This window comes from Aptenodytes patagonicus, chromosome 13 (assembly GCF_965638725.1).
Source record: "Aptenodytes patagonicus chromosome 13, bAptPat1.pri.cur, whole genome shotgun sequence".
In the NCBI taxonomy this organism is placed as follows: Eukaryota; Metazoa; Chordata; class Aves; order Sphenisciformes; family Spheniscidae; genus Aptenodytes; species Aptenodytes patagonicus.
The window spans coordinates 2,360,480-2,383,975 of NC_134961.1; the positions used below are offsets into that span (position 1 = coordinate 2,360,480).

The 23,496-nt window shown below is 52.0% G+C and overlaps 1 protein-coding gene across 5 annotated transcripts in view; it reads left to right on the plus strand.

Moving 5' to 3' along the window:
* Window positions 1-565: 565 nt before the first annotated feature.
* LOC143166536 (ankyrin repeat and fibronectin type-III domain-containing protein 1-like) overlaps window positions 566-23,496 on the plus strand; it is a 269,972-nt gene continuing 247,041 nt past the window's right edge. For 2 of the 5 annotated variants that reach the window (XM_076350965.1, XM_076350968.1), the window contains exons 1-3: window positions 978-1,021; window positions 5,800-5,942; window positions 7,051-7,173. The gene's annotated coding sequence lies outside the window, so the exon portion shown is untranslated. Of the gene's footprint in view, window positions 578-977; window positions 1,022-5,799; window positions 5,943-7,050; window positions 7,174-18,613; window positions 18,676-23,496 lie in introns of those variants that run through there. The other 3 variants (XM_076350969.1, XM_076350966.1, XM_076350967.1) reach the window with 3 other exon arrangements.

Genomic DNA, 23,496 nt, shown 5'->3' on the forward strand with positions numbered 1-23,496 from the left:
GGTTTCTCTCAGGGTAGCGGGATTCCCCAAGCCATCAAAACTGCGGGGCTGGCATGCTGCTTTGATGCACGTGAGGCCTCTCATCTGAGCTCGCAAAGCGGCGCGTGTCCTGCCTCTGTGTGTTTATCAGCATGGTGGTTTTGCGTGATTTAAAAGGAACATCTAGCTCAGGACAGCGTTTCACTTTTTCCGGCCTTCCTGCTCTAGCAGATGTCTCCTGACTTTGAGGTTATAAGCGTAACCACTTAAGAACTATAAAATGCGACAGGCAGATTTTCGCCAGGCAGCCTGCCCCGTGCGTGGGGAGCCGGCGGCGCGGGTGGAGTGCCGCTCGCCTCGCCTGCGCTCGCCCCTGCCTGCTGGGCAGCAGAGAGCTCGGGGCGGCCGAGGCGGCGGGCGGCTGCCGCCGGCGCTCTCGGTACTTCACCTTGCGCTGGCGTGCGGGCCGGCAGGCTCGGCTTGCTTCGCTGCTCTGTGCGCGTTAGCAGCGCTTTAAAGAGTGATTTCAAACTGGTTTTGTTAAACTGAGAAAATGAATTGCAACGGAGCAGCGAGTTCCCGGCTCGGCTGAGCCACGGTAAGCGCCGCTGCACCCCCCTCGCCGGGCGGGAGCCCTCCGGCCGGGCTCGGAGGCTTTGCCGGGAGCACGCACCGGCTCACCCGCCGCTCTTCGTGCTGCACCCGCGGCAGGCGGGCCGGAGCCCTCGCTCGGGGCGGCGGGGCTGGGCGCCCGGAGCCCGCCGCGCTCCGGGGCCGGGCGGTCCCGTCCCGTCCCCCCGGGCCCTCCCGGCGGCCGAGCATCCCGGAGCGGGGCGGGCTGGGCTGGGCTGGGCTGGGCTGGGCTGTCTGGCGGGCGGGGGTGGCTCCCGGTGCCGCCCCTCCGCCCGCTTCCTCCCCCGGGCCACGGCCGGGGCCCGCTGCCCTCCGCCGCCGGCGGTAGCGGGGCCGCGCCGGGGCTCCCCGGCCGCACGCCCGGCGTGCGGGCTGGCTGTGCCGCGGGAAGGGCCCGAGGGACGGCAGAGTAAGTGAGCGGGTTGTGGTGGGGAGCTCCCCCCCTTTCTCCCCGGTTCCCTCCACCGCGCCCGTGGCTGTTGGGAGCGCAGGGCTGTGCTGCTGGAGCCCGGGAGTTGCAAAACATCTCCTGGCTTTGCAGCGCGCTTTTTTTTTTTTTTCCCCTTCCCTTTTTCCCCTTACACTTGGAGTAGCTAATTGGATAGGAAAACACTAACTGCAGGGGTGGGATTACTTCATGCTTTTGCAATGCTGTTTTGCTGTTCGATTTCAGTCCTTTCGCGTGAAAAGAGCCTGCCTGGTGGTGCTGCCCCGGCCGCCCTGGGAGCGCGGTGAGGGGCGGGCGCAGGCGCTGCTGTGCCGCCAGCGCCTTTTTTTCTTACCAGGTCTTCATTTTTAAGGGAGATTTCGTTGTCTCTGTGGCTGCATTGGTGTCAGAGGAGGTTTGCTCTTTTGAACGCTGCATCCAGCGGGTCCTGCAGTAATCCCGGTGCATTGCTGTGTGCTTCTTCATCTGGCAGGTTAATTCCATCACTAGGGCTTTTTTTTCAAGGGTATTTCTGTAGAAAATGTGAGATCCAGTGAGGTGACGATGCTGTGCTTGGTTTGCTAGCAGCGGGCTGTTTTCTCCCCAGCCTGATGTCCTGGGGAGGGAGGGAGTCCTGGCTCCTGCAGCCACGGGTTGTCACAGTGTGGAGCAGCTCTGAGCTCTGCCTCCTCCCCCCGGAGATTATTTTCCTCTTCTGTTGCTGAAAGTTGGATTTCTTCGGGTTTGTCTGAGAATGGGGGAACAAGGAAAGTTCTCATATAGGTGGCATTGAAATTCAGCCAGCCAAACCAGCAGAAATGGCTCTCCTAAGAATACAGTATGTCTAGATGTGCTCCTTGAAAAGCTTATTCTTGAATACAAGCAAGAAGTTATGTGTCTTTTTTAAAGAAGAAAGGCTGAGGAGGCGAGTCCTGGATGTTGGTTCCTTTAGGCCAGGACCCAGCAGGATGCTTAAACGTGGGGATGAGCAACCTGGGGCTGGTGCTTGGGTTGGCTGTATGCATGCTTGCCTTGCTGAAAAGTGTGCAAGTGAAGGACCGGTTTGTGTCTGTCTCACGCTCAGCTTTCCTGCATGGTCCCCTTCAAAAGGGGATGCGAAATGTGGTGCTCGGGAGCAGCCTGCTTATCCTCGCTATCTTTCCCCTACAGGTACTTTTTCTTGCTCTCAACTGACAATTACAGCACTAAAATAGGGAGGGAGCTTTATTGTCTTCTTTATTGTAAATATTTTACCTGTCAAACAGTAACCCTAGAAATAATTAAAACCAAGGAAAGTTGCTTTGTACATCTTAAACCTGGGCTTCCCCCGATGGTATCATCCTCTGGGGCGCGGCTGTTTTGCTTTACTCGCCTGAATTAATTTTATTGCGGTACTGAGAACTCCCATGTGGTCCCTGGAAGTCGTCCTGCATTTTGAGGAGTTTAGGACTTGCTGAGTAGCTGCTTTTCTTACCTAAAAGGTAGTGCTGTTGGGTGGGAAATTTCTGATCCCAGTCTGTCCCTGGGACCTGAAAGTTGACATTTGCAGCTTTCACCCCAGCAAAGGTGGTCTTGGTTGATACATTTTTTTTTTTTTAAGTTACTTGTCTCATCTGAAGTTATGAAAACTTGTTATTTCTTATAATAGTTGCATGAATTGGCTTCCTTCTTCCCTTCTGCTAAGCAAAAATCCACATCTATTTTGATGCTAACAACATTTGTTCAAGTGCTTCCCAGACCCAGGGCACCTACAGTCCATTTGTGCTTGCACACTGGAGCTGTGTCAGTCTTGGATGGTCTTCTCCAGTGCAGGGAGAGGGGGCTGGAGGGTGTAGGGAAGGCAAATGCTTTTGGTGAGGTTGCTCCATGCTGCAGAAGAGCCAGAGCCTCTGCAAGGAAAGTGATGCAATCTTGCTGTCTCTTCCTGGAGAACAGCTTCTTTCGGGATGAGACACCTCCTGCCCTGTGCAGTGCAAGGATCTATCATAACTTCCCAAAGTGACATCTGCTGTGATGTTAGTGGGGAGCAAGTTGCACTTTTGATGTTCATCTGTGTGAGAATTCGGTGACAACATATGGTGTGCTCCTACAGGATAATTAAATCAGTGGTCAGAAAAGGGTGAGATGTTCTCCTCAGTGTGGCAGTCATTACAGCAATGGGTCTTTTAATTATCAGCCCTTTACCTCCAGTGAGTTATAACTTGAGAGCACACACTCTTCTTGTTAGCTTTAAGGATTTAATTTTTTTAAGACGGCAAATTTGCACAGAGCTCAGCCACAGTAATTCTCTTACTGCCCTCCACTTCGCAGCACCGTTAGCGTTGGGAATTGCAGGGGAGCAGTGCGGGGCAGAAGCAGGGGGTGGCAGCCCACGCTGCTCTGCTCCCCTCCAAGCAGTGGAAGGGATCGTGTGTCTGGAGCCAGCAGCAGCGTGGCTGGGGAAACCTGGGCAGCGCTTGGAAGTATAACTGCAGGGGATGTCGCTTGTGGTGGGGAGCCGAGCCAAAGCGTAACAGAGAGCCCCATCCGTCCTGGCTCCAGGCAGCAGGAGCTGGCAGGGGCGCGGGGATGCCCTCTGCACCACTGGCAGTGCCTGGCTGCTCTCTGGCTGCCGCAGCTCTGGGGACACGGCTGCAGCTGTCGCTCATGGGTGCTTGTGACTCTCCCAAAAGGAGAAATGTGTGTTGGCTGCTTCACCAGCCCTGGGCTGAGCTCGATGTCTGCGTCAGTGTGGGCCAGGGCTGTGCTCAGCTTGGGGTGGAGTTTCTCCTCCTTACAGCCTGCATCCTCTCCAGCTGTTTTTGCCCTTCCCTTCTGACTTGCTTCAAGTCTTTCCCTGCTTTAACGCTGAGAAGTTAAATGACATCTTTGTGGTCAGCTGTGGCAGGTGAGTGATGCTGTATCCTGCTGGGGCTGTGTAAAATGCCACAGCCTGTTTGCTGGGGGCTACAGGCCCCAAAGCAGGAAAGGATGAGTGCCAGCCCCTGCGGCTCCTGGCCCTGGGCAGCCCCATGACCCTGCTGCTGCTTTCCTGCATCCCTGTGCCTGCCTGCTCAGCAAATGCTGCTGGAGCCTCCCGCTATTTTATGCGGTTGTCTCAAAACCACACAGTTATCTGTGTCTCATTGGGTCAGAGTGAGAGCACATGGGCCAAATCGTGCCCTCCCACTGAGAGCCAGGGCACTGCTTGGTTTTTTTTTGGGGATGCAAAAAGGTATGAAGAAAGGCCATATAGCTGGAGGATGGGCATGTTGCTGGGGGACAGCAGTGCCATTTCAGTGACACTGAATGGTCCTGGGCAGAGTTACAGGGTGGGCTGGATGCTGTTGCTTGGGTGGAACCAGTTACTGTGGTCTCTGCTCCCTTTTGGCTGCTGGGCAGGGTGGGAGAGGGACCTCTGCAGCTGGGGCCATCTGACTCCCTTGCTGCTCCTCTCCCTCCCTGAAGGAAGGGTTGGCAGTGTGTCTGGGTGCTCTGATGCCATTCAAGTCATGCTTTGCTCAGCTACATGTTGTCCCTGAGGGGCAGGGGACAGGATGCAGCCAGCTGGGATCACTCCATGGGTGACCTCGCTCTAGGATGGTGCCCGCAGAAAAGGCAGTGCAAGAGCACAGGCTCTCCCCTCTCTGGGGAGTGAGGGTCTGCTCTGCCAAGATCCCCCGCATGGGCAGAGGGGATCATACCACTGATGGTCTTGTGCTTGGGTCCCCTTTGGAGTGATGGCATCGGTGGTACCGGACACGTGTGCAGACCAATTGGGCTGCAGTGGCGATGCTGAGAGTTGCCCGCTGGTGCTTGCAGCCTTGGGCAAGCGGGTCTGGCACAGTTTGCTCTAGGTGGAGTGTTTGCACTAGAGAGCCCAGGCTTTCAAAAAGCTTTAATAAGAAGTTACTTTTTGTGATAAATGGATGGCTTCATTTTTTTGACCTTAGAAAGCTTTTCATGCGTTAGCTACATGTAGGAAATGTGATTTTTTTCATGCTGAGAAATGGTAAGTTCTAGCTCTGAAGCAGAATGAACGATGCGATCTTTTTTTGGATATCTGGCAGAGCTCATTTAGTGTGAAGCAAGGCTTGGGACCTGGGCTGAGATCCTCTGCTTCAGAGAGTCTGTGTCTGCATGACACCGGAGTTAAAAAGGGGAACCCGGAGAATTTAGTAGAATTGTTTTCTTTTGATGGCTGTGAAGCTCGTGGAGAGACACTAAGGCACGAGGGCTTCCAGACTTACCGAAGGATTTTGGTGACTGAAAAGTAGCTTGAGGGAAGAAATGAAATGCTAAAATCATGGAGACTGAGGACTGCTTGGTCCTGAGCCCCTTGGTCTCTGGGGCTCCTCTGATGCCATTCCCACTGGCAGTGGTGATTTGCCATTGGGTTCTGGTCCGCTGTGCTGAACAGCGGCAATGCTGGCAGATGCAGCATTGCTCTGTGTGCATCAATGTAGCTGTCGCTGAGCTGTTATCTCTTCCCTTACTGTTCCTTTAGCTTCCCAGGGGCGTAGTGTCTGTGCTGTCCCTGTTCTGGGTGCTTTGGGGTTAGCATTTGTAAGCCCTCTCCCAAATGAGAGGCAGCAACCTGCCCGGTCCTCCTAAGGACTCGTCCCTGTTTCCCCTGCAGCTGCCGTGGGTTACAGAGCACCCGGATGAACACCCCGTGCGTGCCTGCAAGTCACTGGTGCCAGTACCTAGCCTGGTTTTGGGGATGTGTGATGTAATGTACACAGTATAAAACCCAGTTCTTGCTCTGTTTTTATTTACAGGAGGTATCTGGGGACAACATCACCTCAAGGCTCTTAGTGCTCATGTTGTGCAGCAGACTCAGCTGTGGCAGAGGATGACTCTGCCTCTCGGAGCATCCAAAGTGATGCTGGGAGAGCTGCCCACGCATGTGAGCCTGCAAGTGGTAAGAGTTAGGCGGGGTAGCTGCCTGTCTTGAATTTAGTGTTTTGTAGAGTGCTAAGAATGTACACGTATGGACAAGAAACCCCAGAAGTCCTTCAGATGTTAGTTCTGCTTCTTTCACTTGGAAGTTCCCCTCTGCTGTGTATTGGTGTGCCATTAAAATGGGAAGAGTGCAGTTGCCCTCTGGCTGTGCTTGAGCTTCTTAGATTGGACCTCTTCTTTTCTCTGCTATTTTGCTGCAAAAACATCCCTTTCTAACACTAGAGTACAGAGGGGAAACTGGACTAATATCTTCCTTAAATGCATTTTTTAGGTCATAAGCTGAGTATGTCAGTACTGCTTATTAACCTGTGTATCAGACTTGGTTGGAGACTGTAAGGTGCACGCACACAAAAAATCCCCGTAACTTCACAGCAGATGCAGGCATGCAGCCTGCCTACTAGATGCAACCCTGCAATGCCATGTGTGTTTGCAGGTGGCCAGCGATCTGCCTGGAGTGACTGAGCTCTGGACATGCCTGTAGCCTGTGGGGACCACAAACAGAGTCATCTCCTTCTTTTGTGCAGGTTTTTCCTCATCTGTGAGATGGGGAGCACTGTTTTTCCCAGGCCCCCCAAGAGCAGAGCTGTAAGACCTTGTTAATTAGTGATTAGCAAGTGCTGGGAGGCTTTTGGCTGCAGGGCAGAGGGAAAGGCGGGTGGGGTGGGGGGTGGTGGAGGTGGGGGGAGTAGGGTGTGTGTGCTATGTGGCAGCAGTATCTTGAGGTCTTTTTGTCCCTACTGTTGCAAGGACAGAGGAAAACCTCGGCTTGGCCTTGAAGTGGGAGCTGTGTTGTGACTGTGCCATAGGTGGTGGTATGCATCCCCGTGAGCAGATGACTCGGTGATGCTGGGTGGGTTAAATCAGGCACTGACTGCAGGTGATGCTGAGTGAGGAGTGTTTAAACCCTCCCTGTGCCACAGCCTGCTTCCCAATCTGCCTGCTGGGATCCCAGCCCCTCTCCCTCCTGAGCAGCAGGATCCATGTCCCAGCCTTTAGGGTGTCATTCAGGGGGTCTTCCCTCTGCTTTGTCCCTGAAACCTGACAGACCCTTACCTTCTCCTTCTCAGGTGTGAGAAGAGACACCCTTGCTGGGGCAGCCCGTTCCTCAGGCTCTGAAGCTGGTACGTGCTGAGAGAACACGGGTGTACCCCTGTTTGGGACTCCCGGCGGTGTCTGCGCATTACGCTGAGGTGAGATTACCATGTTAAGTACACTAATCTTCCCAAAGGGCAAAGGGGAAAACACGATCTGGGGAGGTGGCTCTTCATGGAAGTAATTAGGAAGGATCCTTGCTGGTGTGCTGGTCCCTCATGTAGGAGGTTGGGACTGACTCGAGGGCAGCTGGTAGCTCTATTTAGTGGCTGATGTCTATTAAGAGGGGAGGTGTGAGAGAGCTTTAGGGAGCTGCTGGTCAGCTCAACAGGGTCTTTCTTGGTGTTAATAACTATGGTGTGAAACGTCACAAGATAGCAAAATCTCTAACTGCTGTGAGTCTGGATGTCTAAAGTTGTTCTCGTTGTTTAAAAAGAAGAGATGAGACATGGGTTTGTGATTAAGGAGGAGGAAACCTGCTGTGCAGGTCTGGCAGGGATCTGCCTTGGCTGGGGCGTATCCACTTGTCCTGGTACCTGCTTTGAAGAGGCGCGGGGAAGGCTGCTCTGCACACTGGCACCTTGGGCTATTGTTTCTGGCTGGGCTGGGTGGTGTTTCTCTGTGCTTGCTTACAGCATCGGATGCAGATTGCTTCCCAGGGAACAGCGTTCTGGATATGCGGACGTTGGCTTGGGTTTCCTCCTATGCAAAATAGGTTTATAGGAGTGTACTGAGCTCCTTTATAAAACAGCTTGTGATGCCTTTCATTAGATCTCTGTGTAAGAGAAAAATATTGTTAGCAAGTTACATCGTTAACGAGGTCAGATCATTGCCTTGTAACAAAATTAGTTTGTTTTGTTCTAATTAGTTTTAGTAGCTAGAGTGCTCAATAATTACTCATGTCCTTATGAAAGAGATGGGACAGCATGAGTATAGCTGCTGGCAGACTTCTCCGACTCTGAAATGAATTGTGCAGATTATTTTGGGAAGGCATCTTTCCAGATGCATGGTGCCCTTGGAGTGGTGCTGGCAGAACCCAGCTTCAGCCAGGAACGATCATGGTCCGTAGAGTGGCTCCTCTGTAAAGAGCTGTCTGTAGGGGTGTTCAGAGAAGCATTAACAGCAGGAACATCTTTGGACTCTGCTGTTGTCTTCATTTTTACGATCCCATTTGACATGCAGCATGCTAGGTGTCTCTCTGTCTCTCTGAACTCTTCCTTTCTTTACTCTATATAAATTTTCAAGACCCCAAGGACTGTCAAATACATCTGCTCTCTAAAACAGAAAATGCCCTCTTAGGTGTTTGCGCCTCTGGTATCATTTCTTTGGTTTTTTTCCTGATGTCAGTGGTGTGTTCCTGAAAAGGCAACCTGTGGAGGCCAGGATGGATGCAGCTCAAGGGGACAGGGTACTGAGAGCCACTGCTGTGGTGGTGACTTGGCTCAGGAGAAATGATTGTCGGCGGGCCATGCTTTTCCTTACAGTTGTGATGGTCATGCATATGCCTTCTGCGTATCCAGCTGCTGCACAGCAAGAGAAGATAACAGGTGGCAGCAGCAGGCATCTTCTCCTGTGCCTCGCTCAGGGGAACAGTGTTGGCTGTGAGACCACAGGACTTGCCGTGCCCTCGGTCTCTCTCGATAGACCCGTACCTGTAAACTGAGTCAGAGTGTAGCTTCTGATCAAAAGTCAGGCTGAACGTGACCATCCCACACGTGCTGGAGGTGAGTGGTTCTTCTCCAGCGTCTGCCTGGCAGCTCCCCGGGAGTGGGACAGAGGGAGAGCAGAGCTGCAGCACCGGGGAGTTGGTGCGGGGAATGGCTCTTGCTGGCACTGTGGCCTCCATTTCGTTGTGCTCTCCCTTCTCCTTGATGGGTCCTCACAGGATCCTGGGTCGGGCTCTTTGAGTGCACGCAGCTCAGCAGCTTATATTGAAGTTGTCATTTTGCAGAAAGTCTCTCACAGAAAAGGACAAGTTCATGCTGGAGCCCCCAGCTTTCCCTCCCCTTAATCTACTTGCTGACTTTGGCTAAAATATTGCTAATTCTTGCTGTTCTTTCCCTTTCCTTCCTAGTATTTTCTTCTGGCTCGGTTCAGATGTATTTTTTCCCCTGAAATTGAGGGAACTGATGTTGGGTAGTGTCTCTCTCTTGGAGGAGTGCCAGGGTTATTGGAACTGAGGTAGTTTGCAGGCTGTGATCTCTGCACCTTAGGGTTGCCTGCCTAGCTGGTCATAAACAGCAAAGTATCACTTGCCCAAAGTACATGTGAGGCTTGCTGGGTGTGCTCCCAGCACCACCTGCGTGAGGTGTTGGAGATGATGATCTAATGGACTCTTCCCTAAATAAAACCAGTGGGAAGAAATGCTCGAATATGAGTTTGTGCAGCTGATGTCATGTCTATAGGATGCAAATCTAGCTTCAGAGCTTTGACTGCTGCATGGACCTGCTCCTCTGCTGCTGTTTGTCTGTGTCGTCAAAGCTCCTGACAGACTGAGGCTGTGATAGCTGAGCTGCTGTCTGTGGTGGCCCTCCTGCTCCTTCCCATACCTTTGTTCTGGTTTTCCTCTTGTGGTGACTTGATTCAAGGAACTGAACAGACAAAAAGCTACATACTGGTGTTGTAAGGTGACTTTTTAGTGGTCTAGTCCCTGGGCTTAGAAGCACTGATGTGGGTGCAGGGAAGGGGCAGCTGCAGGACTTGATGTTTCTCCTTGATGAACTTTCCTGTCGGCCCATTTCTCCAGCCTGTCAAGGTTCTTATGAATGGCAGCACAACCCTCTGGGGCAGACTCAATGACCTGATATTCCTCCTGGGTCACCTGCCCTTGCTCCCACCCTTTGTGTACTTCCTTTTAATGTCTGAGATAAGCAAGGAGCTCCTTGCTCATCCATGCAGGCTCCCTGCCACCACTGCTTGGTTTCCAGGAAGTGGAGATGGGCAGTTCTTGAGCTTGGAGGACATGATCCATGACAGTCAACCAGGTCTCCTGGACTCCTGTTCTCCCCAAGACTGTGTCTCATGGGATTCCTCCAAGCTGGTCACTGAACAGGCCAGTGTCTGCTCTCCTGGAGTTCAGGGCTGTGGTCTGCAGGCTAGTTGTCCTGTTCACCCCTCTTGGGATCCTCAACTCATAGAATCATAAAGGACCTCTAAGATCATCGAGTCCAACCATCAACCCAACACCACCATGCCCACTAAACCATGTCCCTGTGCGCCGCATCTACACGTCTTTTAAATACTTCCAGGGATGGTGACTCCACCACTTCCCTGGGCAGCCTGTTCCAATGTTTAACCGCTCTTTCAGTAAAGAAATTTTTCCTCATGTCCAATCTAAACCTCCCCTGCCGCAACTTGAGGCCATTTCCTCTCGTCCTATCGCTTGTTACTTGGGAGAAGAGACCGACCCCACCTCGCTACAACCTCCTTTCAGGTAGTTGTAGAGAGCGATGAGGTCTCCCCTCAGCCTCCTTGTCTCCAGGCTGAACAACCCCAGTTCCCTCAGCCGCTCCTCATCAGACTTGTTCTCCAGACTATTCACCAGCTTCGTTGCCCTTCTCTGGACACGCTCCAGCACCTCAACGTCCTTCTTGTAGTGAGGGGCCCAAAACTGAACACAGTATTCGAGGTGCGGCCTCACCAGTGCAAAGAGTACAGGGGCACGATCACTTCCCTGGTCCTGCTGGCCACACTCTTTCTGATACAGGCCAGGATGCCCTTGGCCTTCTTGGCCTCCTGGGCACACTGCCAACTCATGTTCAGCCGGCTGTCGACCAGCTCCCCCAGGTCCTTTTCTGCCAGGCAGCTTTCCAGCCACTCTTCACCAAGCCTGTAGCGTTGCATGGGGTTGTTGTGGCCGAAGTGCAGGACCCGGCACTTGGCCTTGTTGAACCTCATACAGTTGGCCTCAGCCCATCGATCCAGCCTGTCCAGGTCCCTCTGTAGGGCCTTCCTACCCTCGAGCAGATCAACACTCCCACCCAACTTGGTGTCGTCTGCAAACTGACTGAGGGAGCACTCGATCCCCTCATCCAGATCATTGATAAAGATATTGAACAAGACCAGCCCCAAAACTGAGCCCTGGGGAACACCGCTCGTGACCGGCCGCCAACTGGATTTAACTCTATTCACCACCACTCTTTGGGCCCGGCCGTCCAGCCAGTTTTTTACCCAGCACAGAGTCCACCTGTCTAAGCCGTGAGCTGCCAGCTTCTCAAGGAGAATGCTGTGGGAGACAGTGTCAAAGGCCTTCCTGAAGTCCAGGTAGACCACATCCACAGCCTTTCCCTCATCCACTAGGCGGGTCACCTGGTCATAGAAGGAGATCAGGCTGGTCAAGCAGGACCTGCCTCTCATGAACCCGTGCTGGCTGGGCCTGATCCCCTGGTTGTCCCGCAGATGCCTTGTGAGCGCACTCAAGATGAACCGCTCCATAATCTTCCCCGGCACCGAGGTCAGGCTGACAGGGCTGTAGTTCCCCGGATCCTCCTTCCGGCCCTTCCTGTAGATGGGCGTCACATTGGCAAGCCTCCAGTCATCCGGGACCTCCCCCGTTAACCAGGACTGCTGATAAATGATGGAGAGCGGCTTGGCGAGCTCCTCTGCCAGCTCCCTCAGCACTCTCGAGTGGATCCCATCCGGCCCCATAGACTTGTGAGTGTCCAGGTGGCGTAGCAGGTCGTTAACTGCTTCCTCTTGGATTATGGGGGGTTCATCCTGCTCGCCGTCCCTGTCTTCCAGCTCAGGGGGCCAAGTACCCTGAGCATAACTGGTCTGCCTGTTAAAGACTGAGGCAAAGAAGGTATTAAGTACCTCAGCCTTTTCCTCATCCTCGGTGACAATGTTCCCCCCGGCATCCAATAAAGGATGGAGATTCTCCTTGGCTCTCTTCTTGTCATTAATATATTTGTAAAAACTTTTTTTGTTGTCTCTAATGACAGCAGCCAGATTGCGTTCTAGCTGGGCTTTTGCCTTTCTCATTTCCTCTCTGCATGACCTAACGAGATCCCTGTACTCTTCTTGAGTTGCCTGCCCCTTCTTCCACAAGCGGTAAACTGTCCTTTTTTTTTTTCTTGAGTCCCAGCAAGAGCTCCCCGTTCAGCCAGGCTGGTTGTCTTCCCCGCCCGTTCTTCTTACGGCGTATGGGGACAGCCTGCTCCTGCGCCTTTAAGACTTCCTTCTTGAAGAACGTCCAGCCTTCATAGGATCAAAGAATCATTAAGGTTGGAAGAGACCTCTAAGATCATCGAGTCCAACCTTCAACCCAACACCACCATGCCCACTAAACCATGTCCCTAAGCACCTCATCTACACGTCTTGTAAATATTTCCAGGGATGGTGACTCAACCACTTCCCTGGGCAGCCTGTTCCAATGTTTAACCACTCTTTCAGTAAAGAAATTTTTCCTCATGTCCAATCTAAACCTCCCCTGGCGCAACTTGAGGCCGTTTCCTCTCATCCTATTGCTTGTTACTTAGGAGAAGAGACCAACACCCACCTCGCTACAACCTCCTTTCAGGTAGTTGTAGAGAGCCATGAGGTCTCCCCTCAGCCTTCTGTTCTCCAGGCTGAACAACTCCAGTTCCCTCAGCCGTTCCTCATCAGACTTGTTTTCCAGACCCTTCACCAGCTTCATTGCCCTTCTCTGGACACGCTCTAGCACCTCAACGTCCTTCTTGTAGTGAGGGGCCCTGGACCCCTTTGCCCTTCAGGACTGTCTCCCAAGGAACTCTCTCAACCAGTGTCCTGAACAGGCCAAAGTCCGCCCTCCAGAAGTCCATGGTTGTGGTTTTGCTGCCCCCCCCTCCTTACTTCACCAAGAATCGAGAATTCTATCATTTCATGGTCGCTAAGCCCAAGATGGCCTCTGACCACCACATCTCCCACCAGTCCTTCTCTGTTTGTAAACAGAGGCACCTCCCCTGGTAGGCTCACTCACCAGCTGTGTCAGGAAGCTGTCTTCCACACACTCCAGGAACCTCCTAGACTGTTTCCTCTCTGCCGTGTTGTATTTCCAGCAGATGTCCGGGAAGTTGAAGTCCCCCACGAGAACAAGGGCTAGCGATTGAGAGTCTTGTGCCAGCCGCTTGTAGAATGCTTCATCCGCCCCTTCATCCTGGTTAAGTGGTCTATAACAGACTCCCAGCAGGATATCTGCCTCGTTGGCCTTCCCCCTCATCCTTACCCATAAACACTCAACCGTATCATCATCACAATCGTTGAGCTCTAGACAATCAAAACACTCCCTAACATACAGAGCCACCCCACTGCCTCTCCTTCCTCGCCTGTCCCTTCTGAAGAGTTTATAGCCATCCATTGCAGCACTCCAGTCGTGAGAGTCACCCCACCATGTTTCTGTGATGGCGACTAAGTCATAGCTATCCTGCTGCACAACATCTCACGGCCACTGCAGCCAAGGCTGCTCATGACCTTCACGTCCCTGACCAGTTCTTCCTCGTTTGTAAGTCCTAGGCCCAGCAGAGTGTCTCCTCTCATTGGCCTCTTGCTCTCCTGTGTCTGGAAGCTGTCATCAGTGTTCTCCAGAAACCACCTGGCTTGCTTGAGCCCTGCTGTGTTGTTCCTCCAGCAGATATTGAGGTGGTTCAAGTCCCCCATGAGGACTTGGGATTTGCAAACACGAGGCTTCTTCCAGTTGTCTGAAGGTCTCATCTACTTTGTCCTGATCAAGTGGTCTGTTGCAGACACCCACCACAATGTTGCCTGTGTTGATCTCTCCCCCAACCCTGAGCCTTAAGCTCTCGACTGGCTCATCGGCTGTCCTAAGGCACAGCCCCATGCACTCCAAGCAAGTCTTCCTCCACACTGTCCCACAGAGGCCATGTCCATCCATCGCAGCACTTGGTCATCTCAGCTGTCCCACCGTGTCCTATGGTCCTGGTGAGGCCATAGCCTCAGCTGTGCCCTGGACCTGCCTCCAGGCAGTGGGGGAAAGCCACATCCCCCTGCAGCATCCTGGACTGCGGGGGCTCGAGCCATGCTCCGGCTGCACCATGGGCCTCTCCTTTAATCAGTTTTGAATTTCCCACATTTTAATTCTGTTGAATGCCCTTAATTCCTGTGTCATGGAACAAGGAAAGCTCTGTACAGAAAAGCTCTGGTACAGACGTGTATTTTGGCAATTCTAAAAATACACCTCACTCGCTGAGGCTTGTGTGGGGTAACCATAGCAACGTGGCTCCAGGAGCAGGGTTAAAAACGATTGCACCAATTAAGGGGAAAATAGAGCTGTTAAAGCTTATAAAACCTAAAAATTAAAAAAAAAAAAAGCAACAAACACTGTGCATGATGCTGTGGTCTGCGGGCCACCTTGTATTGGGTTGATTGAAACTGTCCCCCTTCCACTCTTAAGGAGCATCCCAAATGCATGTCGATAAAGCCGCTGTTCCTGCAGAGCATCCGGCTCTCGGTGCGCTCAGCCCTGCCTGTTGGTCCACGCGATGCAGCCGCCCCATGCATACGGCTCCCAAACCAACAAAGCAAGATTAAACAATGGGTAGATGTGGGAATGCATCTTCTTGAGAGTGAAATGTGCTGGCTCAAAGAGAGCAGCCTGGCTGAAACCTGGGGAGTGTTCTGAGGATAAAAGCATGGTCTGAAGAACAATTTTGGCCTGCAGTGCTGGCCTGTGTGAGGGGGCAGAGGTATGTTAAAATTGGTGCGCTGAGCCAAAGTCCCTCAAAATCAATGGAGATGCTTTCATTGATGGATTAGCTCTGGGCTGGGAAAGCAGACCTGGTAAAAGCTACCAGATGAGCCTGAAAGCGAAGGGATAATTTGGTCAAAATATATTTGCTTTCATTGTCCTTGCTGAGCCCTGGCCAGGGTCAGAGGAAGCCTCAGGAATGTGTTATTAACCTGCTTGCTGGGGATGGTGCTGGGGAGTGTCTCTCTGCCTAGAAACTTCTACTGGAGCAGACTGGGCAATCTGGTCCTTCAAAAAGCTTGAAATAATTTTATTTCAAGCACCTTTTTGCTATGCCTCACAGAAAAATATAATGGAAGGATTCAGAGTATCTCTTTCCAAAATATTCCAGGGTTTTTGCAGATGTCTCAGGTGTTTTCCCTCCCTGGCTGGCTGTGCTTTGCCACCCCGATGTGCTGATGCCATCCCATGTTTGTTGGGTGCTGTGGACAAGGGGGCTTGGGTGCAAATGTGCCTCTGCCTGATGCTCTGGGAAGTTTCTGATCCCGGAGCAGAGAGTGGTGATGATGCTGCCCGTCCCTGGGCTGGTGATGGTTCCTGCCCTGCCTGTTTTCCCCAGGACTGCTCAGCTCTAGTCTTGATCAGTCCCACTGACTGTGAAGAGCCCCTGGAATCTTCTTGCTGTGTATGGAAGCACTGGAGAGGAGGATCCCAGGGAGGGGTACTGGTTGCTTACTGGTTTTGCTTGTCCTGAAGCGTGCAGGTATTGCTGTGGAGCCAATATCGGTGGAGGAGAGGTTGAGGTTAAAACCACGCTAGGCTTGGAATGGTGGATGCAAACCAGAGGTCTGCAGGGAGGAAGGAAGCGGAGGCCGTGCAGCTGTGCTCAGAGGATGCTGCGCCCACTGCAAAGCAGCAGCAGGGTCTCCCAAGACAATTTAGGTGAAGGAAGCTGCGATGAAGTCACCAGTTTACTTGGCTTGGTGGTGGCAGGAGATGTCGTTAGCGGTGCTGGTGGGGATGGGACGAGAAGTTCAGATTAAAGGTAGTGAGAAGACAAATGGGCACTTCTGTCTTGTGTGTGCAGGGCATCGTCCCCAGGCTGGCAGCCTGCTGCATGGCGGCCAAGCTGTCCTGCACACAAGGTGGTCAGTGTTTAACACAGCTGTCACCAGAGAAGGATCTCCGTGTCTCTGAGAGCTGGTCCTTACCGTCCGCTGGGTGTGAGCAAAACCTTGACTGTGCCCTGTGAATGCAGGCTGAGCTAGTGATTTGGGCATGATTTTAGGCAGGTGCAGCAGGGCTGGCATTAATCTTTGGGGAAGGCAGGTGTGGGTGCCCCTGCAGCTCCCTGGGATGCTTGCTTTGCTGGACTGGGGGGCTCCAGGGGGTGACATTGGTCCAGGGTGGTGGAATTGCAGCCCCCTGCGACCCTGCAGCAAAACCTTCCACTTGCAGAGGAGCCCTGGACAGGATGGGGATTTAAGTCTTTAAACTGGTTTAGGCAAATTTAAAAAATTTTAAGGTGGATGTCTTTTAACTCGCTTTGAATTATGGTTTGCATCAATTTGGGTTAATTGAGCTGGAGGCCACCCTGTAGCGTGGGGTTTTTTGCATAGGTTAAACCAAAAGTGTGCATGAAACTGTTTTGGAAACTGGGCCAGGCTGGGGAAGAGGCAGAGCTGAAGGCAGGATGCAGGGGAAGGCTCGAGCACAGCTGGTGGCAAAGCTGGAGACACATGAAGGTGCCAGGAGCCTTCCTGGGCTCTGACTTGAGTCCTTGGCTCCTGGTTTTGGGGCCGGTTTGCTGGGTGAGGACTTGGTGGCGAAGCTGGCACGGCGGGAATTTAACAGGGATCAGGCAGCCGTGTGCTCTGGTAGCACTGAGCTGCTGAAAGGGTGAATGGCTGGTCTGGAAGGACGTGTGTGTAAACAGCCGAGGAGTCATCCTGCGACCGGACTTGGCCACCCTCAGAGCCGCGGGAGCTCCGGCAGATGCAGGTTTGGCTCAAAGCCTTGTCAGGTGGGAGGGAGGAGGGCAGCGAGATTCACCCCGCTCCTCAGGCTGCTTGGGAAGGGCTGTCCCGAGGCTGGTCCTTTCCACTTCGCCTCCTCTGTAGCTGTCACATCTTGCACATGTGGCGCAACTCCAGCGCGGTTCAGCACTGGTTTTCCTCTACTACTTTGCAGGCAAACCGGGGTGCAACATGCGTCTGGTCCATCAGCTCTCTGTGACCCTTTCTCTGGCAGCTCTGGCATTTGTTTGGTGTCCGTGTGCCGCTCCATTTCCATTAGAAGGAATGCTGCGGAAGTGAAATCCAATGCTTTCTTCTTTCTATTGCCACTGCTTCCTCAGCGGCCATGGTCCCTTGTAAAATGCCTCTGCTTTTCCAGCTGAGACTGCAAGAGGGGCAGCAAGGTGATGACGTGTGTGTAGAGAGAGGGGAAGAGGCAGCATAACGAGCTACTGTTCCCTCCCTGTGAGGTATAATGTCAAGAGGATTTCTTATAAAGTGTGCTTGCCCTATTCCAGCAAAATTAAAATTAGTTCTAATTAAGTGGAGGTTAACCTCCACTGTGCATGCTGCAAATTAATGGAATGTGCGATTAACTTATCTTGCAGCACTAGAGGTTCTTGAAAATTACTTGGAAAGAAATGTAGCCCTGTATGTAGTTTGAATTTTTAATTTGTTAATAGTTTGGGTTTGAATTAATTAATTTTAAATGATGGACTTTTGATCTTTTCTTTTTTTAACCACTCCTTCTTCTGCAGCTTAAGTGTATCTTTCCAACTCTTCTCCCTTTGTAGTGAAATGAATTGGACAAAAATACATAATATGATAAAAATGTGCTAAATACATCCTGAACCACAACCATGGTAAAGCCTGTCTTGTCTCCGTGGTGTGGGTGAGCACTGTGGGGCTGTCTCTGCTGCTGCCCCCTCCAAGGGGAGGGCTGGAGCAGGACCCAGAGGTTTAGGGGAAGACAGTACATTATATCATCTTGGTGTGAGTTTTGGGGGTAAAACTCATCTTGTGGCTTTTTGCTTTCTTTTGGAAGTGGTAATTTGGGTTTGCAGTCATGTGTTTTGAACATAGCTTCATCTTTTCTGGACAGCCATCTTTTGCTGTGTAACTTTCCCTGTTGCAATACCCAGGTGAGCACAAGCAGGTCACGCTCCTGTTTGGTTTACCAAGCCAGAGAGGACTGAAACTCCTTGGGGAAAACCCAGTGTGACCTTTGCATGAAAGCTTTCATTTCCACTCACAGCAAGCTCCTGCCGCTTGTGTGCCAAAGTCAGGGGAGTGAGGGTCTGGTTTAGGACTGACTTGGGGTGCAGCATGCTAACTCACTCTTCTGCTGGGGATAGTGTTGGACTAGCCATTTGAGCCATTCCAGCAATGTTTTAAAATTAAAATAGCAGACATCATCTCAGAAGTTTCCCGGTCCCTGCCAGAGCATTGACCTTGTGAGGCTGGCTTCAGCTGAAGACAAATCTTCCGAGAATGGCTGTTTTCTCTCCCCCAGCTTCCTTTTCCTGCGTGCTCCCAAGCTGTGGGGACCCATGGCTGCCTCTGGATCCAGATCCAAGCCTGCCCTCCTGGGTCTGTTGATGGCCCTGCTCCCAGCAGCCCCCTGCTCTGCCTCTTGTGGGAAGCTTTGGACACGCTGTTCTCGGCTCCTTATCTGACAGTGCAGGGACTGGCTGGGGCTTCACTGTGGTCGCCATCCAGCAGGCCGGCATTTCTGGAGGAGCAGGAGTGAGGTCTGGCTTTTCCGTTCCCCACTCGAGCCCTTCTATGTGCCTGCTCTGGTTTGCAGCTCCTCAGGGTTGGTCCTTGAGTGCCGGCTGTGGCATCTCCATCTCGGGAAGGAAATGGCTCGTCCCGAAACTCAGCGTATCAGAGTCCCTGTGCTCAAACTTTCAACTTAGAAGGTGAGTCCTGTGCTGTTTTGCTTGCTGCTGCTGTTTGCTTTGGCTTGAGGATGCTCTGTTTTCTGCACGTATCTGGCAGTTGGGTTGCCCAGGGTGCTGGGTTTCTGTTGGGGAAGAACAAGTTTTCTGGGGGGGAAGAGCAGGCCTTAAGGGTGAGCTTGTTATTTTCTCAAACCAAGTGAGTGGGATTTGGAGGAGGAAGCAGAAGGGTGGGCAGCAGTTCCTAGCAGTGGTCTTGCTCTTTATTTTTGTGGTCAGTTAATGTCTCTGAATTGGCAGTCGTGGCTGCTGCCCGTGTGACAGGGGAGAGCACAGGGGAGATCTTGCAGGAGGCGGGAAAAGATGCAAACGGGGCTGCCATGGCAGTCTCTAGCAGAGTGCTCTAGGTGGATTTGGCATGTTACGCAACCCTGGTGCTGGTGTGATGCTGTTGGGCAGTTTTGGGGACCCAGCATGTCCAGGAGAACAGAGAGGCAGTTTGAAACTCTGTAATGGTGATGCTTTGGAGCAATGGCCATGTCCCAGTGTGGGCTACCCCAAGGGGTGGTGGCACGTGGTTCCCAGCCATGGCTCAGCCAGCGCTGGCCTTGCCTGCCTGTTTTGGGGCTGAGGCGGGCGGCTATCAGTGCGGGAGGGCAAGATGGCTGGGGCTGGAGAAGGGGCTCTGCTGTGTCGAGCCCTCTCCAGCAAGCCGGAGGGGCTATCCTTCAGCCTTGCAGGGTGGGGGAAGCTACCTGACCTTTAGTGCAGATTTGTTTCTGCATTACTTGCCCTTTTAATACATGATTGAAAACAGGCTGTAGGGGAGAGGGAGCCAGAGCTCTGTAATGGAGCTACTGGGATCAGTCAGGAGCATTTCTTGGAGAAAAAGAGCATGTAGAGGGAGTGGATTTTGTTGGTGATGGATTGCCTGCCTGCGTGGAGATACAGACCCGGCTCTGGGGTGCTGCTGTACAAACTTAACATGAGGGTCACAACCTGTTGTGTCACCGTTCAGTGCAAAGAGCTCAGGAACGCCCTGTGGTCTGGCATTTGGGGAGGCTTTGGAGGAGGCTCCGGAGGTGCTTGCTGCAAACCTTACCTCCTGAAAGCGCTAGCACTCACCTCTCGCAATTGCCTTGCCTGTGCTAGCTCAGCCCTCTGGGGTGGCTTCCGCTGGGCTGTGGGGACAGTGGTCATTCACATGGACAAACTGGTGCATGTGATCTGAACATCCATCCCTGGGGCTGGCCAGGGGCTGGCCACCAAATGGGCATAGGAGCCTGCCATGGCACCGGCAGTCTGGGTCCCTGTGTGCCTGCTGGTGCTGTATTGTTTCAGTGTGGCAACAGTGCCTCACTGGTGTTTTGGCTGAAATCTTATGAAATCTTTATCTTGAGTGTACATGACCTATTCATCTATCTTTAGGCATTGAGCAAATACAGAGGCATATTGGATAAAACACTACAAATATTTGTAGTTCCCTGAGAAAAGAGCTCTGTGAAACTTGAGGTTTCGCATTACGTGTGGTCCTTTCTTGCTCTGCTTTTCAGGTTCAGATCTTGAAGTGCTTGGCAGAGAGACAAGGCTGGCCTTTCACAACCAGAGAATTGAAGGGCTTTGTCACCTCTGCCAGTCCTGTGCCCCACGCTTGTGACCGTCTTGCAGTCTGCATGATGCTGGTATCTGCCCATGATGCAGGCAGATGCTGACAGGCGGCTGCACAGGGTGGGCTCTAAAGCCTTTGTCCAGGGGACTGATACTGCGGCCATGTGTGGAGTCTAGTAAAATCCTGGCAGCCTGGCCAAGTGCTTTGGGTCCTGGTGCAGGGAACTCTGTCCTTCTGGACCATCCCTTGGGACAGGACACCTGGTAGGAGCGTATACAGAAATGGTGTATAGAAATACTGAGGAGTTAAGCATGCTCTGAATGTAAAGAGGTGGTGTGACAAGGTGGAGGAGTATGCCTTTCTCAAGGGCAGGGATGGTGTAAGGTATTTGGAAGCCAAGTTTGCTTCTCATTCATGGAGAGCATTAGAGAAAGCCCCATGCCTGACAGCAGTCTGTTAGCTGGAGGGGAGGGTGAGGTGCTGGTATGCAGTGGGTGTGAGGATGCTGCTTCCACCCCCCTTGGAGCACCACAAGTTGAAACCCAAGGATGTTGGGTTTCAGCCACTGTTCGTTGATTGACATGTCTGCTGTTTTGAATTCTGTAGTCTTTCCATTCCACTCCTTTGAAACTTGGAAGAAATTTTTCTGTGCATCTACACCAAGCAGATGGGGTGAAATGGGAAATTTCCAACAGCTGAGACAAGCAGTGAGGGTTGCTGAGGGATGGTGGCGTGGGGTGCTGTTGTGTGCTGCATCGTTTATAAAACCCAGACACTTAAAAGCAGGGAAGCGTACAGTTTAAGGACATAATAAATCTTACCTCCACCCATATTGCAAACATGAAGCATATCCTTCATACCCAGTGCAGAGAAGATTACAGCTTTAAAGGATCATAAACTCTCCTTTTTATCGGGGCATTAAAATTCAAGCACAACTAGAAATCCTCCTGCAGAAGTGACAGTTGCAACAGGTCTGATCCTGGGGAAAGGGCTTAAGTGTGAGTAACTTGGCTTGGCATAATCAGAGGGATTACCTGGGGCCAAATCCAGTGACAGCAAAGTTGAGGGGGAATGTCTTGCCATAGACTTAGGTGGGTTTTGTGAGTAGAGTGGGAGTATGTGCCATGTGTGTACATAGATGAGCTCAGGGTGTGCTAAACCAGTAGTCTGTGATCAGCTGAGTGTATATCTGAGGATGTTCCCACTTTCTCTTCCCTTCTTCTCCTGTTTGAGCTGCCTGTTCGACCTCTCAGCTGAGCCCTGAGCTGTCACTTGCTCGCAGTTCACCCTAAGTGATGTGAGATGGATTTGCCATAACCTCCGAGTCAGAGCCCAAGTGTAACAAGGTTTTCCAGCAAAGCTATGCTTACAGAAATGTTCCCAAGAAATGCTTTCTGGGAGGGCTTGGAAATTCAGTTGTAAACAGAGATATCAGAAATATGTGATTATATTATTCCTCTATTTCCCTTGAAATGATGACAACGTTTCCAAGTGACAAAGCACTGTGGTCCTCCAAAGCTGGGGACCGGGTGTCATCCCTGTAGGGTGGCTCTGGTGGCCATCTTCAGAGTGGTGGCTGTGTCCCTGCCTCATCAGGCTTTGCTGAGGCTATGGTTCTGGCACCATCTGGGGGTGTCCTGGGCAGGGTTATGTCAGCATCTGCCAGCAGATCTGGGAGGAAAACAGATCCTCTGTGTGCATCTCCGAGGATCCTGTTCATCCTGTTTGGTTAGAGCCATCCCTACCCATTGGGCTCATGCTGGTGCTCCTCTGTGCTGCTTCCGTGGCCTCTGGGGTTGTGTGAGGAACGAGTGATTTCAGCTCTGTTTAGGAAAATTTCAAATGTCAGCACTAAAGTCAGCATTGATGAAACTTCCTAAAATAGGGTTCAGGTAGAAGTTTATACTTGTACTTCCTCAGTATGTTTTCAGATCTGTCCCTCAACAGGCATGTGTTAAGCTAGGACCTTTGGTCCTTATAGCAAATATCTATACTATATTTATATCCTCACACACTTCTCCCTCCTCCTCACTGGAGGGTGCTGAAATTGATACAAGACTGCTGTTTGCAGTTGTTCTCGTCTGGGTTTAAAAAGCAGTATATGCTTTGAGTGGGACCTTCGTAAAACTGCAAGGTCTCACTAGCTCTCAACAATCATCTTTGAAAAATGTTGATTCTTTTTTTCTTTTCTTTTTTTTCTTTTTGCTTTGGATTTCTTCCAAGCTGAGTGCTTTGGGGTTTTGCCAATGTCGAGAAGCAAAGACATAGCTTACACTGGGATCACAGAGTGTTTAAGCAAAGCCTTCTGGTGAAGCCGCTGCAGCAGTGATACTCCAGCACAATCTGTGGCAGAAGTGTTTGTTTTCATTTGCTGCACTGATCTCATGTTCGGATGGGTAACGGCTGTTTGTCCGAACTGCAGTTGTGCTGTCGGTCACAGCAGCAGAAGCGTGAGCTGGGAGCTTTGCACTGAAGGACGCTGTGCTCTCTGCACAGAAGAATTGAGAGCCTCCAAACCTGATTCAGCCAGCCGGACATGCAGGAGGTACATGTGTGTGCATCACTCCATCGAGCTCCACCAGCTGGCTCTCCTGTGGAGTCTGGTGTGTGTTGATGGGTGCTGGCTGGGTGGTGGGGTGCACCTGGAGAGATGCTCACACCTGCTGGTGGTGCAGTGCTCTTGGGAGAGCAGCACCCTCGGTCCCATGTGCTTGGTGGGGTTCAGCTCTACTGTTTCTTATCGATGGTGCTCAGGCACTGGAAGAAGGGTCTTTTAGGTATTGGAAAGGGGGTTGCGTGATAGAAGGCAAAGAGTAGGCTGCATGGTCACCTTTGGACTGTTAAGGATGGAGAAGTCAGTGGTGGGGCCACCTAAGGACTGGTTTGGGGGCTCCATCATCAATCTGAAAACACGAGTGAGCAGTGACCTGATCTAGGCTTACAAAATCATGAAGGTGGTGAGTCAGATGAAGGTGTGACTGTTGCTCACCACATCTCTCAATACTAAACCTAGAAGATGGCAGTGAAACTAGTGGGTAGTAAATTGAAAGAAGATGAAAGAAGGCGCCGCTTCACCGAGCAGGTAGCAAATGCCTGGAACCTGGTGCTGCAGTAGGTCGTGGAGGCAGATGGCTTGTTTGAAAGGCACTGGGCAGATTCTTGGCCAGCAGGTCTAGAGATGGATCCAGAAAGGACTTGTCTGGGATATACCCACTGACATACCTCATTTCATA